Consider the following 15,208-nt stretch of genomic DNA (forward strand, 5'->3'; position numbering starts at 1 on the left):
CTGTCCTGTAACTGATCTTTCATAAATCGCTTACCAATCATGCTACGGTACGTAAACTGTACGCGATATTCTCCGGTGTGAATCGTTAATCATCTTCTCCTAATTATTAATATTAAGATTATCGTAGATATTTCCAAACATAGCTGGATATAATTTTTCTCTCTCGTGGTGGAAAGTACGAAAGGAATATATTATTATCGATCGTCTTTTTTTAAAAATAGACGAAAGAGATACTCGACGAAAAATTTGTAATCCGGTAGAAAAATATTCGCGCGAGATATCGATTGAAAAATTATGAGAAATACTTGGACGATTGTTTCCTAAATAATTCGACGTCGCGACAAAGGTTTTTTAATTAATTTTGAAATTTTTCCGCGATAATAAAAAAATGTCTAGAAAGGCGCGCGAAAAAGATTTTAAAAAAAAAAAAAATAAATAAATAAACTCCAAACACGGAGAAAATATTTTCTTTTATCAATTTTTCGAAAAATATTTCGTTTGAAAATAAATACAGGAATACAGGAATGCCTTCATTTTCATTTATATTTTAATTAATTCCCTCCCCTCAATCTTCGTCTATATTTTAATTAAAAACTAAGAGCCGGAAAAATGCCGGTATAAATGTATTATAAATTTCAAAATAATTCGTCGATTTAATCGAGATCTCGATCTCTCGAGATTAACTTAAAATTTCCCTAAAATTTAAAGTAAAATTATAAATAGCCCCTCGCGTAGCTTGGCACTAGATGCATATCTTCTGAGAAAATATAGTTGCATCGAGTTTAACAATAGTTATCGATGTTTTGAACGCAATATCTCGAACAATCGAGACGAAAACGGGGGAGGCACTTCTCGTTACTGCGTAAATACGCTTTGTGTATAGAATTTACCGCATCGATTGTTTTCATTCGATGGTAGCGTCAACTTTGAAATACTAATACTTGCTCCCCATTCATAAATGATTCGACCAATGCAATTGTTCATCCGTTCCCTATAAATCTAATTCATAAAAGGAATTTTTACCCGACAACCGGTGTAATCGTCCCATCCAAACTTCCATCCGCCGTGTTAAAATAGACTTTCGAGCGCCGTTTCAAAAAATTTCGAAAACCGAATTCGATAAAAAAAAAAAAAAAAAGGAACAATTAACACCATTGTCGAAAGAATTATTCTTGATCTCCCATTATACTTTTTTTAATCGTACGATCGAAAGAAACTAAAACTATCGATCTCGATTCTCGACAATTACGAATATATTTTACTTTTACATGTATTTTTGAACGTTTTATTTTAAAAACCTGTACCCTACTTTCACACTACTTTCTATTTAAGAATAGAATTCTCTCGAGAACGCATCGAGAATAATTATTTAATCGTCAATTACTATTGACGCTCTACTTAAAATTCTCCTCAAACTAATATAATTATTATCTCCGGATTATCTTTCCAACTCTGCATTAAAAATCCAATAATTAATTACTCTCGATCTCAAATAATCTCGTACGTCACTTCATTTCTTCCAACGCAAACCCTCCTGCTTGCCTTCAACTAACGAGCGCAACATTTACACAATTTACCAACTATTTATTCGACAAACCATACCTACACACGCACACACACATGCACACGCACGCAAGACAACGATCACAAGCGCCTCCTTCGAACGCGCGATAAACGCTTCAAAGGCGTGTCAACCCTTTTCGACAATAATTCCAATCGCAAGCTCGGTCGGCAAAGTCGAACCGCGCGGCCACAAAAGGCCGCGCATACCACGCCGAACATCGAAAAGGTGTTAACATTCCCTTCGTTCAACGTGCCAACGTAACACGAGCCATTTTATCAACTTACGTTTTCCACGGGAGCGGGATAACGGAAGCGGAGCCGTAGGCCTGCCAGCTTGCACTTTTCACAACCCCAACCCCGGTTTTCCGCCTCACTTTTCCACTCGCACGAAACGTCGATCCTCGCGCGGCCAACTACGCGCCACGACTCATCTCCACGGCGCACCTAGAATCGAACGTTATTGTTTACAATCGAATTCCTGGAACGCACCGTGCTCTATACGAACACTCGCGCGTTTACGATTAGCCACGAGATTTCGTGTTGTATACGAGCGCGTGTGTGTATATTTTGGAATTTTGCCTCGGGTGATAAACGACGATTCTTGGAATTATATACAAATATGTTTGCCTGTATGCTTGCGTTGCGTTGTGCCGTTGGATATACGGGTTTGCTTCTATGTTTCGTTCGTGGAATTTTTTATTTTTCTTCGATTCGTTGGAAAATATGATCGCGTAATACGGTTTTTAAATTTTTTCCTCGAGACGCGTGAATGTGATTCTTTCGAATTAATTATTTGAGTGACTCGTTGCGTGTCTGGATTCGTTAGTTTCGAAATCGTATTGTTTCATCTCGTTTTTTTCGGCTTAAAAATTCGGCTGGAAAATTCTTGCGTATGGTTTTCTTTTTTTAAATTTTTACCTCCGCGATAAATATGATTCTGATGAATCGACGTTCGTCGCGTATAATTGTGTTTAAATTTATTGAGAAATTTTAACGCCTAACACGTTTCCAGAAACTTTAAATATATAAATGTATATAAATTTGTTATACGAGTGATTTCTTTTTTTTATAAGGATTAATTGAGCCAAGTATTGCTCAGTTAATTCAATTTCAATTTCAATTATGGATTTTATGTATAAATAAAAGACGCATGATAAGAGACAAAATATTTCTCTTTTCGTTGATACAAAAATTGCGACAAATTCGGAGATAGTATATAATATTATCGAAAACGCGAATTACTGTATTTTAATAATTATAAATTGCAAGTATAAGCTTTATGCAAAAAAAAAAAAAAAAAAGGAAAAAAATAGCACGGATTTAAAGTCACCTCTCTATAGTATGGAATTTTTATATTTTTAAAATCACGAATTCTCCAGAGAATTTCTAGAAATTCTTGAGCAATGCACGCGCCAGATAATAACGAGAGCGAGATTCAAATGTGCGGTAAAAAAGAAAAATATGAAACAACACGTGAAACTGAAGAATAATTTAAAAAAATCTCGCAAACGATGTGACTTAATAAAAAAACGAGTTATTACCAAGATAACTTGTGCAAATTCGTATTTTTTATTTAACGAACCTACAAATGAAACGTGAATAAAATATCGTGACACGGTAAATTTTATTACAAACGAAAATTAACATTCCAATTATTATTTAAATCATCGCATCCGCGTTAAGATTTAAATTTTTCGCGTAAGTTTAGATTTTTGTGTTCGTTCGAACGCAAACCACAAACATTTTCGACAATTCGTTCGACAATTAGAATCGGTTACATCTTGATCAATCGTCCTTTAATGATATACGTGTCAATTAACGAGATAAGCTATTTATTAAGGTAATTCATATTGTACGTGTTGAAAACCGATTCGCTCTGTCGGTTGTTTGTGCAACAATACTGCGTTTCACGCGGCGAATCCCTCTCGTATATCTCATCTTGGGGATGTATATGCGGAATATTTGTTATAGATTAATAAGTGATTAATCTAATGTGTTTCCACAATGGATGCATAAATTTCGAGCACCATTCAACTTAATATATTCGCGTATGGTTATCGATACCGATGTTTTCATTCCATTATCGAGCCAATTTAAGATATAACGATAATCCATATGCGATGCCCATAACAAACGAATTGTTATATTTAGGTTTCGATTTTTTCCCCCTCCTTTTCCAATATCCCGTTCCATTAAAAGTTATCTCATTTAACATAATAACTTGCGAAATTTTTTTATCGAAATTCCTCACCAATTTCTCCGCGATACTTGCAAACGAACAGATGTTTAATTCTTCTTAAATTTTTTCTTATACCATATCAGAATTCTCCTAATTAATTGATTATAAATCGGATAAACGAAGAAATTCCATTTTTTTTTTTTTTTATTCTATTTCTTACAATTAAAATTCCTTCCTGTAAAATTCGTTCCCTTCAGCCACGTTAACGCTTCTAATCTAACGCTTCCACTATTTATACAAATAAATAAATTCAAATTTCCGTGGTTAAAAACTATCTATTTACCTCGCTCAACAAACAAATAAAATAACATAAAATAAAATTTGCTCGACAAATTAAACCTCCTGACCTGTCTTCCTAATTAATTGCCCCGATCTTTTCAATCTTCTTCCATATTTATAAAACGAACGAACAACTTTAATTTCTTTTTCTCTTCTACTCTCGTAAAACATTTTCCTTTGCCACATTACAAGGTTCGTCCGTTTCGTTCCCTCCTCCTCCTCCTTTTCTCCTCCTTGCCCCAACGATCCAACGTTAATTCCGCGAATTTATAAACGATTAAGACGTTGTCGATATCATTAATAATTCATGGGGCCCCTTATTACTCCAATAAGTAACTTAGTCACGGAATTACCTCTGGCAATTAGAATCAAGCGTCTCATAAAAAATTGATAAGAAGATGTAGGAGATAAGGGAGGAGACAAGAAAGGGAAAAAGGAAGAAAAGGGGGAAAGGAAGAAAGAAAGAAAAAGAAAGGAAAAACGACGCCCTTCTGAGGAAAGGTTGTGATCCACCCGACTACCGATTCTTTCTACTCTTTTACAAAATTCTATTTTCTTTTTTTTCGCGATAACTCGTAAGTTATGATCGAGAATGGAGGAGGAGTCGACCCTTCGTTATGAACTTACGAGATGGATATCATTTAGAAACTTTACCTGTCTGTTTCGAGTCTACTACCCGTTGGCCGAGGAATTCGAAATCCGGACGGCCATGAAAGTTTGCCTGCGTTTGTAAAACCTTAAAAACCGCACTTGTCGAGGGGGATTTATTAAAATTTGAGAATGGAGGGGTGAAATTAATTTTCAAACGGGAAACAAACATTAGGTAATGGGAGAGTCTGTCAGCAATTTTGTTGAGGAAACTTTACAATGAATGATAACGAGGAAGAAAGTATGATAAGTATCTCAGAATTTTTTATTTTTTCGAATATCTAGAAAGGTAATCATCGAATGAGTTAAACCATCCATGGAGGATCAATACGACTCTCTGTTAATTCGTGTGTACAATTTTATCGATAAAATGAATCGAATGAATGAAGATTTTCGAATGGATGATCGCACAATGAGGAAAAAAACTGTGATAAGTGTTCTCAGAACGTTTTTTTATATTTTTCTAATAGTTAGAAAAGTAAGAAAAATAATCGTAAATGAATTAAACCATCAATGAAGGGTTAATACGAATCCTCTGTTAATAATCTGAATGCACGATTTTGTTGACAAAACTTTGCACAATGAAGAAGAAACTTGGGCAAGTGTCTCAAGAATTTTTTCAAATTTTTCGAAATTCTAGAAAAGTAGAGATATATTCGTCTGGACACGAATGGATCCAGACTATTCTCAATCGGAGGAATTAATATCGTTCCCCATTACCATGGGGATTTATTAATGAGGAAACATTAAAAAAAAATTCTACAGACAAGTTTGGAAAAATTCGTAAATAAATTAATTCGATAGGGACGTAAATTTAATTTTTACTTAAATATGAAAAATATTTTTCCGCATACGTTGACCACATATGGATAAATTCCTTTTCTCGGGCACGTCAACATATTTTCCAATACCATCCACGATATTTCCACACATATACTTTCAATAAATTCGACTGGGAATTAAAAAAAATAATAATAATAACAATCTTCCTCTATCTTTCCAATAAATTCATCCCTCTCAAACGGACGAAACGATTAAAACTATCTACATCGAAATTACTATCTTTTCTTTCTTTCTTTCTTTTTTTTTTTTCTTCTTTACCATTAACTTTTTTATCCCGACAAACCCGGCAGACGATTTCATAACGGGGATATTTATATAAAAAATATATATATATATATATATATATATGCTCGATCAATACATTTCCCATTTATCCATTATTAACACGCACGATGTTATCCAGAATTATATATTACGTATCGCATCGCGGATAAAATTGCATCGATATCCTTCATTTCACAGTTATTCGCGTTTACGTATGGGGGGAGGGGAGAGAGAGAGAGAGGGGAGAGTAGCATTATCCTTGGTCACGATACCGAATTTTTAAACATTTTCATCCACGACGAAAAACCGCAGGTCAACAATGGTGCGTACATTGGATAGCGTGAGTACAGCAACCTATCTTACAAGTAAATTTACGTATTTCACGAAAAATCTGCTTGAATATGTGTGAAACCAACCCACGAATTTACTCATTCGTTTTACCATTTCCTTTTTTCTTCTCATTCCTTGCACAAAATCATCCAATCGTCTCGTAAAACGATATTCCAAAATTATAATAATAAGAAAAAAAAAAGAAAAATAAGAAAATTATTATTCGTATCGAACAATCGACACAACTTGTCATTTCAATCTGCATAAATACAAGGTAATACTTCTTCAACCGGCTGGTATATTCCTCCAGTTTATTCCACGCGTGTGTTGCGTGTGAAAATTTCGACGAAATTTATTACTACTCCCTCCCCCTCCCCCCTCCTCCTGAACAACGTGCTGTTAACAAAGGCGAACAATGGGTCGCGGTTGCATTTTTATGAACCCTTTATTTCGTTACACGAGAACTGTGTTAAGTATCGGGGCCAACGTGGCAGCCCACGCTCCCGTATGAAACATATTCAAGAGGGTGGGCGGGTAATGTAAATTACGGGAAAATATTTATTACCGTTGCAGGATCAGTTAACAACGGTTTCCGGAAGTCGCACAATCGTCACGAAAATCCGCCCTGTTTGGCACGATTAATATACAGGCGGGCGTACTAATTTAAATATCATTTGCACGAGACACACAAGTGCTCGCGGTGATTAGCGTCCAAAGAATTTAATTACAATTGTTCGGAATCCGCGCCCCTGTGCGTGAAAATTAATCCGTGCCACGTTGTTGTACACTCACTGCGTAACAATCCCGCGGATTAACAATCGGATTCTCCTCTCTCTCTCTCTCTCTCTATCACTCTGTCTCTCTCCTCCCCTCTCTTTCTTTCAAGGAACATTCCTCCCCAAGATTTTAGAGATCAAGATCTTCAGTGGTGTTATTTTAATTGTGAGTCACTCGACACGCTCCGCTACACAAATGAAATATAAATGGGGATTTGATGTATTTCTGAAAATAGGTTTAAACGCGTAAATATTTTTCGGCGGAAGGGAGGGGAAAAGAGAGTCGTGCAGACACACAGTTGATGATACTTTATCGATGAAATGTATTTATCGAAGAGGATGATCAATTTTTTCTTTCTTTCGTTGAAAGAAAGATGTAAAAATTGCGAGAAGGCGAATTGAGATATTAATATTAAATTTCTTAACGCAACTAACTACGATACGTAAAACGTGGTATTGCGTTCGTAAAAGTATTGCGTTCGGCAAGAGAATATATAAATCTAGACAACGATATCTCGTACTCGTACCAACTTCGTATCAAAACAACTTGTTGCGGAAAAATTCGAATATTAAAAATCGGATGAATCTTACCAAATACAATACGAACAAGACACGTTATCTATACGTTACAGTATCTACTTTTCAAGTTACTTACCGAACGACAATAGCCGACAGATATCGAGGGATATCAAAGGCGACGATCCATCCACCGGCGCGCACAAGAAACTCTCTTTGTCGACTCGAGGAGAAGAGGGCAAGTCGAAGAAAAAAAATAGAGAAAGAAAGAAAGAGAGAGAGAGAGAGAGAGAGAGAGAGAGACAGAAAGAGAAAGAGAGAGAGAAAAAGAGAGAAGGGAAAGAAATAGGGGGAGGAAAAAGAGTGGACGAGCAGCAAATTTCCGTGTTCTTTCTGCTCGATTCCTTCCCTCTCCGGTTGATCTTTCGATGCGGTGGCAAGTCGGTTGAGCGAAACACACACGATGCGAGAGAAAAAAGAAGGGGAGAGGGTGAAACGGCGTGGAAAAGGGAGAAATACCAAGCACAAAGGAAGCAAGACGCACGGAAGCGTATCCTCGTCGACACGTCGTCGTCGTCGTCTCGCGACGTTACTATTCAATGCGCTTCCTCGAGAGGAACGATCCTCCTCCCTCTCCTGTGAAAACACTCCTCCTCCTCTGTGTGTGTGTGTGTCTACCGATCGCACAACGCGCCTCTTGATCTCACTCTCGTTCGATCGAAATTTCTCGCGAAATAAACTCTCGAGCGTCTGGAAAAACTCGGCGAAAAATCCGACCCTCTGGTTTTGCACAAATGCGTGGCGTTGCGTAGCTTTTTCTCTCTCTTCTCCCCGAGAGAGACGAAGTAATTCGAACGTTATAATAGAAAATTCGAAACGGTGTTCGAGCCTTCCCTCGAAGGGTTTCAAAGCCCGCGAAAGATTACAACTGCGCGAATTAGAATTGAAGAACGTTCGTGGATCCGAGCATTGGCGATGCTCACGAAAATACGAATCGGCGCGAAAGTCACCACGAAGCGAGGACGTCGCGACGACTGGCGGACGCAGACTGACTCGAACGCCGTCGCCTCTCGGTTTTCACGCGGCGCCGCGACGCTCCACGTCCCGACGCCGCTCGTCGAGGGCGCTCGTTCCGTGCGCCTTCGTTTCCTTTCGTCTCGTCTCGTCCCGTTCGCTCCTCGGCCTCTTCTTTTCTTCCGATTCTTTCCACCCCCCGCGTCCTCCCCCATCTTTTCCTCTCCCCGTGGTTTCTTCACACCTTTCTTCCGTTAGCTTTTTGATCCGCTGCCTTTCTTCCGTTCCGCTTCGACGCGTGCACGAGTGTCTTTCGTTTCGAAGGGTGAAGGATGAGGAGGAGGAGAGAAGGGGGGAGGAATGAGGGAGGGAGAGCAACAGTTGTCGCGAATCTTTCTTTCTCTCTCTCTCTCTCTCTCTTTTTTTCGTTTCCTGGATCGACACGCGTAACGAAGGGGGTGAAGAAAAAAGAGACGAAGAAGAGAGAAATTCTTTTTTCGTTCCAGGTTTATTCTTTCGTAGAAAAGAAAAATAAGAAGAAGAAGAAGGAACGAGAGTAGAAAAATAAACGGAATAGGGATGTAACAGTTGAAGAGGAGGCGAAGAAGAAAGAAATTCTTTTTTCGTTCCAGATATATTTTTTCGTAGAAAAGAAGAAGAAGAAGAAGAAGAAGAAGAAGAAGAAGAAGAGGAAAAAAGAAGAAGAGGGATGCAACAATTGTGAAGAGGAAATGAAAGAGAGAGAAATTCTTTTTTCGTTCCAGCTTTGATATATTCTTTCGTAAAAAAAAAGAAGAAGAAGAAAAAATGGAAATAGAGAAACGAACGAAATAGGGATACAACAGTTATGAAAGTCTTTCTTTTTTATATTTTTTTCTTATTTTTTCGTTCCATATCGGCGCGTTCGTAGCGTGTTTCCAGAAAATGAACAAGATTACCCATCTTTGTGATATCTTTTAGAGTGGAGAGCGACGGATACGAAACGAAGACGAATACGATATGTTATCAATCTTTCTTTATATCCCCTCTCTTTATATTTTTTTTCTTTTCGTTTCTCGTTTGATGTTCTCCTGTTCTCCTGCTCGTAGATAGATGAACAAAGATGAATACAATATAATTTTTTGAATTTTCTCTTTTCGACTCCGATATCCCTCCTCTCTTGATATTTCATCGTAGAAAATGAAGAGGAATGGGGAAGAAAAAAAAAAGGAAGAAAGAACCAAAAAAATGAATAAATACGAATTATGAATCTTTCTTTATCTCCTTTATCTTTTATCTTTCTCGAGTTCCAACTCGACACACGCCCTCTTCTTCGTAGTATTTTTCGCGGAGGATGAAAAATGCAAAGGAGGGACAAGAAGAAGAGGTAGAAAAATGAACAAAGACGAATGCAACAGTTGTGAATCTCCTGGTATAGCGTAGTGCATAACAGAGGCGCGCAAGAAAAGTTCCTTTTTTTTTTTTTATGCTCGACTTACCCGTCGATTGCTACTTTAACGTTACGTTCCCGGGATGAGAGGGGCTCAGGTGTGGAATCTTTCAGATGTTTCATTTCTGCCCGACGTTTTTGTAAATTTGTAGAAGAAGCTTGGCTTCGAACGATGTTTCACCGTGATGATAAAATCCTTTGGATGCGTAAATCTTTTAACGATTAGAATTTTAGAATTTATTTTGTATGATAAAGCGAAGAATATCTCTGAAGATAACGCGACTGGTTTTAAATAATTAATTATTCGTGGCATTCTTTAAAATTAATCGGTGATCAAAATCAAAAATGTTTGAAAGATCGAACGAATAAATAAGGATTTTTTTTTAATGTAATCTTGTAGCTGGTAGAAATTTGTCAATTTTTCCAGTCGCACAGGATAGCGATATTATATCTGAGAAAATGTAACAAATTTTCATTCGCAGAAACACCGCGCCAGGGGGAAAAAACCACTAGCGAGATAATCCAGAAAAAGTGACGCGCAACTGATGTTGCAAAGCTACCTTTTTTAAAAGAAGAAAGCACGGAATGAAGGAAATACGAACGAACGCACGAAACTGGTACAGATGTAAACGGGATATGAATGCAACAGTTATGAATCTTTTAGAACATAGAAGAACGACACGAAATTTTTCTACCTATATATTTTGATCGCTTGTGTTCGAGCGGCAATTGCTCGAAAGTTTGAAAAGCTTCGAAAAAGAAGAAACTCGTTGAGCATATTAACACCCAATTAATTCTACGGAATTAACGCTTTGATAATTTCACTCGATTTAGCTTAATTATATTCTCTCTTTACAAAAGAAACATCCTTCCATTATTAATTTGGACAAAATTTGGAAAAGATTAAATATACCTATTTATATTTCAACGAGATGAATCGATATCTGGGAAAAAATTGAGAAAGATGAAATAACTCTCAAACCTACTGAATTACTTCCCATTTAAAATTAAACCCAGGCGGAAAATCGTAAGCAATTCGCTACAAACGATATCGAGTGAAAATATAACTCGAAACGAAACACACGAGTAAAAAGGGGGTCGCGTAATAACACAATTTGCTAATCGCGTAATAAATAAATTTCTCTTGGCTCGCGATATCACGGAATGTTGAATGATACGAAAATAGCACAACGCTACGTCCCCCTTTACCCTGTCATTAATATTTAATAACGATTGTTGATCGTACTCGTTAATCGCGCCTCTACGAAATCGGATTTAAATAAAGCTACGATATACAATACAATAATAATAATAATAATAATAATAATAATAATAATTTATTATCCTCGCGGTGGACACGCACACGGGGAAAAGATGGATGGATACACGGAGTTCCGTTTCACACTCTTTTCACACTCGGCTATCCGTCAATTTTATGCGTTATTTCCAGCTTTGCCTCGGTAACAAAAATGTTTGAACAACACAAAGCCCCAGCACTTGTGCACGATGACGACTTCCATGAAGAAGTCTCGTGACTGCCAGTGTTTCCGCGTATTTTTTACAGAGAACAACCACCGCGTATAAACGCGGTAGAAAATGAACAACTGTTGCACCGAGCCGTCTTTTGTTCATCTCTCCCTCTCTCTCTCTCTCTCTCTCCCTCCTCCTCCTCCTCCTCCTCCTCCTCCTCCTCTCTCTCCGTTTCTTTATTTCTTTTTTTTTTCCTTTCCACGTACGTGATGCTAAAAACCAAACCACCCTCTTTCCACCGCTTTGTCTTTCATCTCCGGCGCAGGGAGGGTGGTTTGCGGTGGCCAAGGACGTGTGTTAGCGTCGCGACGTCAATGTCCTCGAACGTGCACGCCATTTGACACTGACATTATCGACGAAACAATTGTTTCGGCCCCTCCCCTACCCTCGCTCGCTCTTCGAAAGCGAGAGAAATTATGGAAAGGGGGATGAAACAAAAGATTGGTGGAAATGGTGTGGTGTTCTCGATGCTCGAAACGCATTGTTCTGGCGTATCTCGTCTTTTCGATTGCCGGATTGACATTTTCGAAATTCAAATTTAAACTCGTTACGAAGATACGGTTGTAAATAAATATAATAATTTTTTGGAGGAAAAATCGAATCGGCTCGAATTTTCGGCTGTGTGAAAATAATTGGCATTATCAATGAAGTATTCATAAATTTCTACGCGAATTATTATCTCTTCTATTATCTATGAATCTTGAAATTTCGCTTTAAATCTATCCAAAGGGTGGCTCGCAATTTATCTCGTTCGATATTTGCCTCCCTACGAAGATTTTCAAGACAAATATTTTATTTCCAATTAATCAAGTTAACTCTCATATGTCAATCGGCAAAGTTTGACTCGCCAACTTTTCAAAAATCTCTTTCGAATTCCACTCTACACCCAAGGGAATTATATTAAAATATAAAACGCAAAGCTCTTTAAAACAAACATTTCCAATTAACGAAATCCAGAAATCATCTCCAAACCATTATTACCCTTGAAATTCTGCCCTACATTGATCTACGTTCTCCACAATTTATCTCAACATTTTTATTTCGTTCCTTTCTATGTTAAAGTAAACGTTTTATTCCTATTTAGATTAACTTTTCTAAAAATATAACTCACATATCAATATCGCCAAATGAAATTTTCAACAAAACAATTCAACTGCTCAAAAAAAATCATCTCCAAAATTCCATTACTATCCCTGAAATTTCATTCTACGTTTATCCAATGATCCACGTTCCCCATAAACAATTCAACTCCCCAAAAATCATCTCCAAACCATTACCACCCTTGAAATTCCTCTCTATACCTATATATCCAAAGCATCCCCGCGAAGCCCTTCAAAAGAAACATTTTATTCCCAATTACACCCTCTTTCTTTCTCTCTTCCTCTTCCATCACACCTTCCATCGCATCCTTCCAAGTGCAAACCACGCGGAATCACGCAGTGACGCGGTTATTGCATTAGCATCGTTTAACGTTTATACCTCCTCTCTCTTTCCCTCTCTCTACACCTATTTCTCTCTACCAACGAAACGATAAAGGTGAGCGAAAAAAAAGAAAGAAAGAAAGGGAAAAAAGGGGGAAAAGCGAGATCGTGTATCGTTGTTCCACCTCCTCTTTCACGAGAAGTGTGCACGGATGCAACAGTTGCTCGGTATATGACGGGTCTCGCGTCGGTTTCCTCGGCGTCGTTGCATGTCATCGTCGTCACTGTAACCGAGCACTGTGACGGAGCACGTAAACGCGCGCTAGCGCAAGCTCCGCGTCAGGATGCCACCGGAAAGAGGGTGGCGCGGCTGTCCACGGCTTTATGCTTCTCCTGGGAATTTCTCTCTCTCTCTCTCTATGTGTCTCTCTCGGCTGTATACGCATGTACACGGTGTCCTCCGTATATCTCAGAGTTATAAATGAAAAATACGAAACGATTGCGCGTTTCTCTTCTCTATTCGAAGATGGATAGATCGATTTAAGGCGTTACAATGTAATTACTTCGAAACGGTATACGTGAAACGTAGTAATTCGTTCTTATGAAAGATTCTTCGTTTCGATTTAAATAAAAAAGTAAATCGTCACAATTTTGCAAAATAAGATTTTCGTTTTTAGCGTAACGTTTCGTAACGTTTTATGCAATGTTTTATATAAAAACGGAAACAACGATGATACGTGTATATAATATACGATGATTAATGGCCTGCAAGATCATTTGGATCGACCATCCCTGTCCTAAAGAGAAAATAATTGATGGAACTATTGTGCGATTCGTAATATCGTTTTACGAGGTGACATTAATCGCGCGCAGTTTGTTCGTAACCTTTTAAGCTCAAACATTTTACTGAAATCCACTGAAAGTTGTATCACAGAGTTTGAAAGCTCGACCGGACACCCTGTATAGTAGGCCGGCGTTCAGACATTCATTTCCTCGACCCCTTCGCCACGTACGAAGGCGGCTAAACGTCCAACAGGCGTACAAAGGCGACGAAGAGGCGGGTAGGAAAGTTGTGTGTGGTGGTGTTGATAATTATTATTGTTGCTACGCCACCGGATACGAGTATTCATGGATACACCCGTTGGACAACCGCCTTGATGCTTTTCCTATCTAGATTAACGGGAACAGGGGAATTGAGAATAATGGGCTGCGAGGATACCGATACTAATAATTGAGAATGGTAACGTGTATGTAATTAATATGTATCATTGAAGATAGTGGTGGTGGTCCATGGAAAATTTGGGGGCGAGCCGTGTTTGTGAAATCGATGAATCGAAGAGTTTTTAATTTAGATTGTTCATATATATGTATATTCGTCGATCAGTTTATGATACGACATCGACATCGTTGGGGAGAAAGAATCGTGACGACGGTGTGGAAAAATCTTCGAATAAGTGTTTCTTCGAATAAAATCGGGATATTCGTTGAGGATAATCGCGACAGTTTGCGGAAAATTGATATCGAACGAAAGAAGTAAAAAAAAAATCGGTATGTTTTATCCTTTATCCCGTTAATTTTGCATTAATTTTTAAAGCAGTTCCGCGCGAGCGATTAATCATCGGAGCTGATGAAAAAGCTTTAAAAGTTATATAACAGATAATTTGATACGTTTTTAAATAATTTACATAACTCTCCTCGGCTTCCTAGATTCCTATCATTTTTTTTAAACGTGCGCTTCACGAACCGCACGTTGAATTTTGATTAACATTTTTTTCCTTTTACCACGGATGATGTAATTCAAACTCTACGGGTGAAAAGAGAGAAGCGAGATGCAAAGTTTCAAAGAAAATGAAATCGGTCCCAATCGAGGGGAAAAAGAAAATGACGAGATAAAAAAAAAAAAAAAGACAGTCTTTTTTCGTTTTTCAACGAACGAAAAAAGCACGATTCTCAGAAGGATTAAGATGAAATATACGCATTCCAGATAAAAATCTACAATCGAATTATCTGTAAAAAAAAAAAAAAAAAAAGAAGAAGAAGAAGAAAAAGAAGAAAAAAAACGGAGCAAAATGGAGCTAACATCCTCGAGCTCCCTGTGGTACGATTTGTAAATGAGTCGTACTCGTTAATGCAGTGCAATACATTGAGCGGAAAACGCGAATTGCACCTGCGGGCACGATGCACTCGACAAAGAAGAGCCAGTTAGACACACGCGTAGAAACACGATGGAGAGGGGGGAGGATGGAGGTGGTTCTCGAACTTGGCGCAATCAACTGATTGTGCCAAAGCTGCTTACATGGGTGCGAAATCGATCGATATACATGCGCACGGCCAAAACATGGTGGCAATGAATGTT

At 38.0% G+C, this 15,208-nt stretch overlaps 1 protein-coding gene across 5 annotated transcripts in view; it reads right to left on the bottom strand.

The window, feature by feature from the left end:
- The window catches only part of LOC100865280 (uncharacterized), a 320,953-nt gene that overhangs the window by 291,064 nt on the left and 14,681 nt on the right, over positions 1 to 15,208 (bottom strand). For 2 of the 5 annotated variants that reach the window (XM_086908757.1, XM_086908753.1), the window contains exons 1-2: positions 7,598 to 8,493; positions 1,849 to 2,007 (exon numbers count right to left, since the gene is read on the bottom strand). The exons of 1 other annotated variant lie outside the window; for it this stretch is intronic. The gene's annotated coding sequence lies outside the window, so the exon portion shown is untranslated. Of the gene's footprint in view, positions 1 to 1,848; positions 2,008 to 7,597; positions 8,510 to 15,208 lie in introns of those variants that run through there. 2 more of the 5 variants (XM_086908752.1, XM_086908758.1) reach the window with 2 other exon arrangements.

Source organism: Apis florea, unplaced genomic scaffold (assembly GCF_048593485.1).
Source record: "Apis florea isolate Af1SG1 unplaced genomic scaffold, ASM4859348v1 contig_3081_pilon, whole genome shotgun sequence".
Classification (NCBI taxonomy): Eukaryota; Metazoa; Arthropoda; class Insecta; order Hymenoptera; family Apidae; genus Apis; species Apis florea.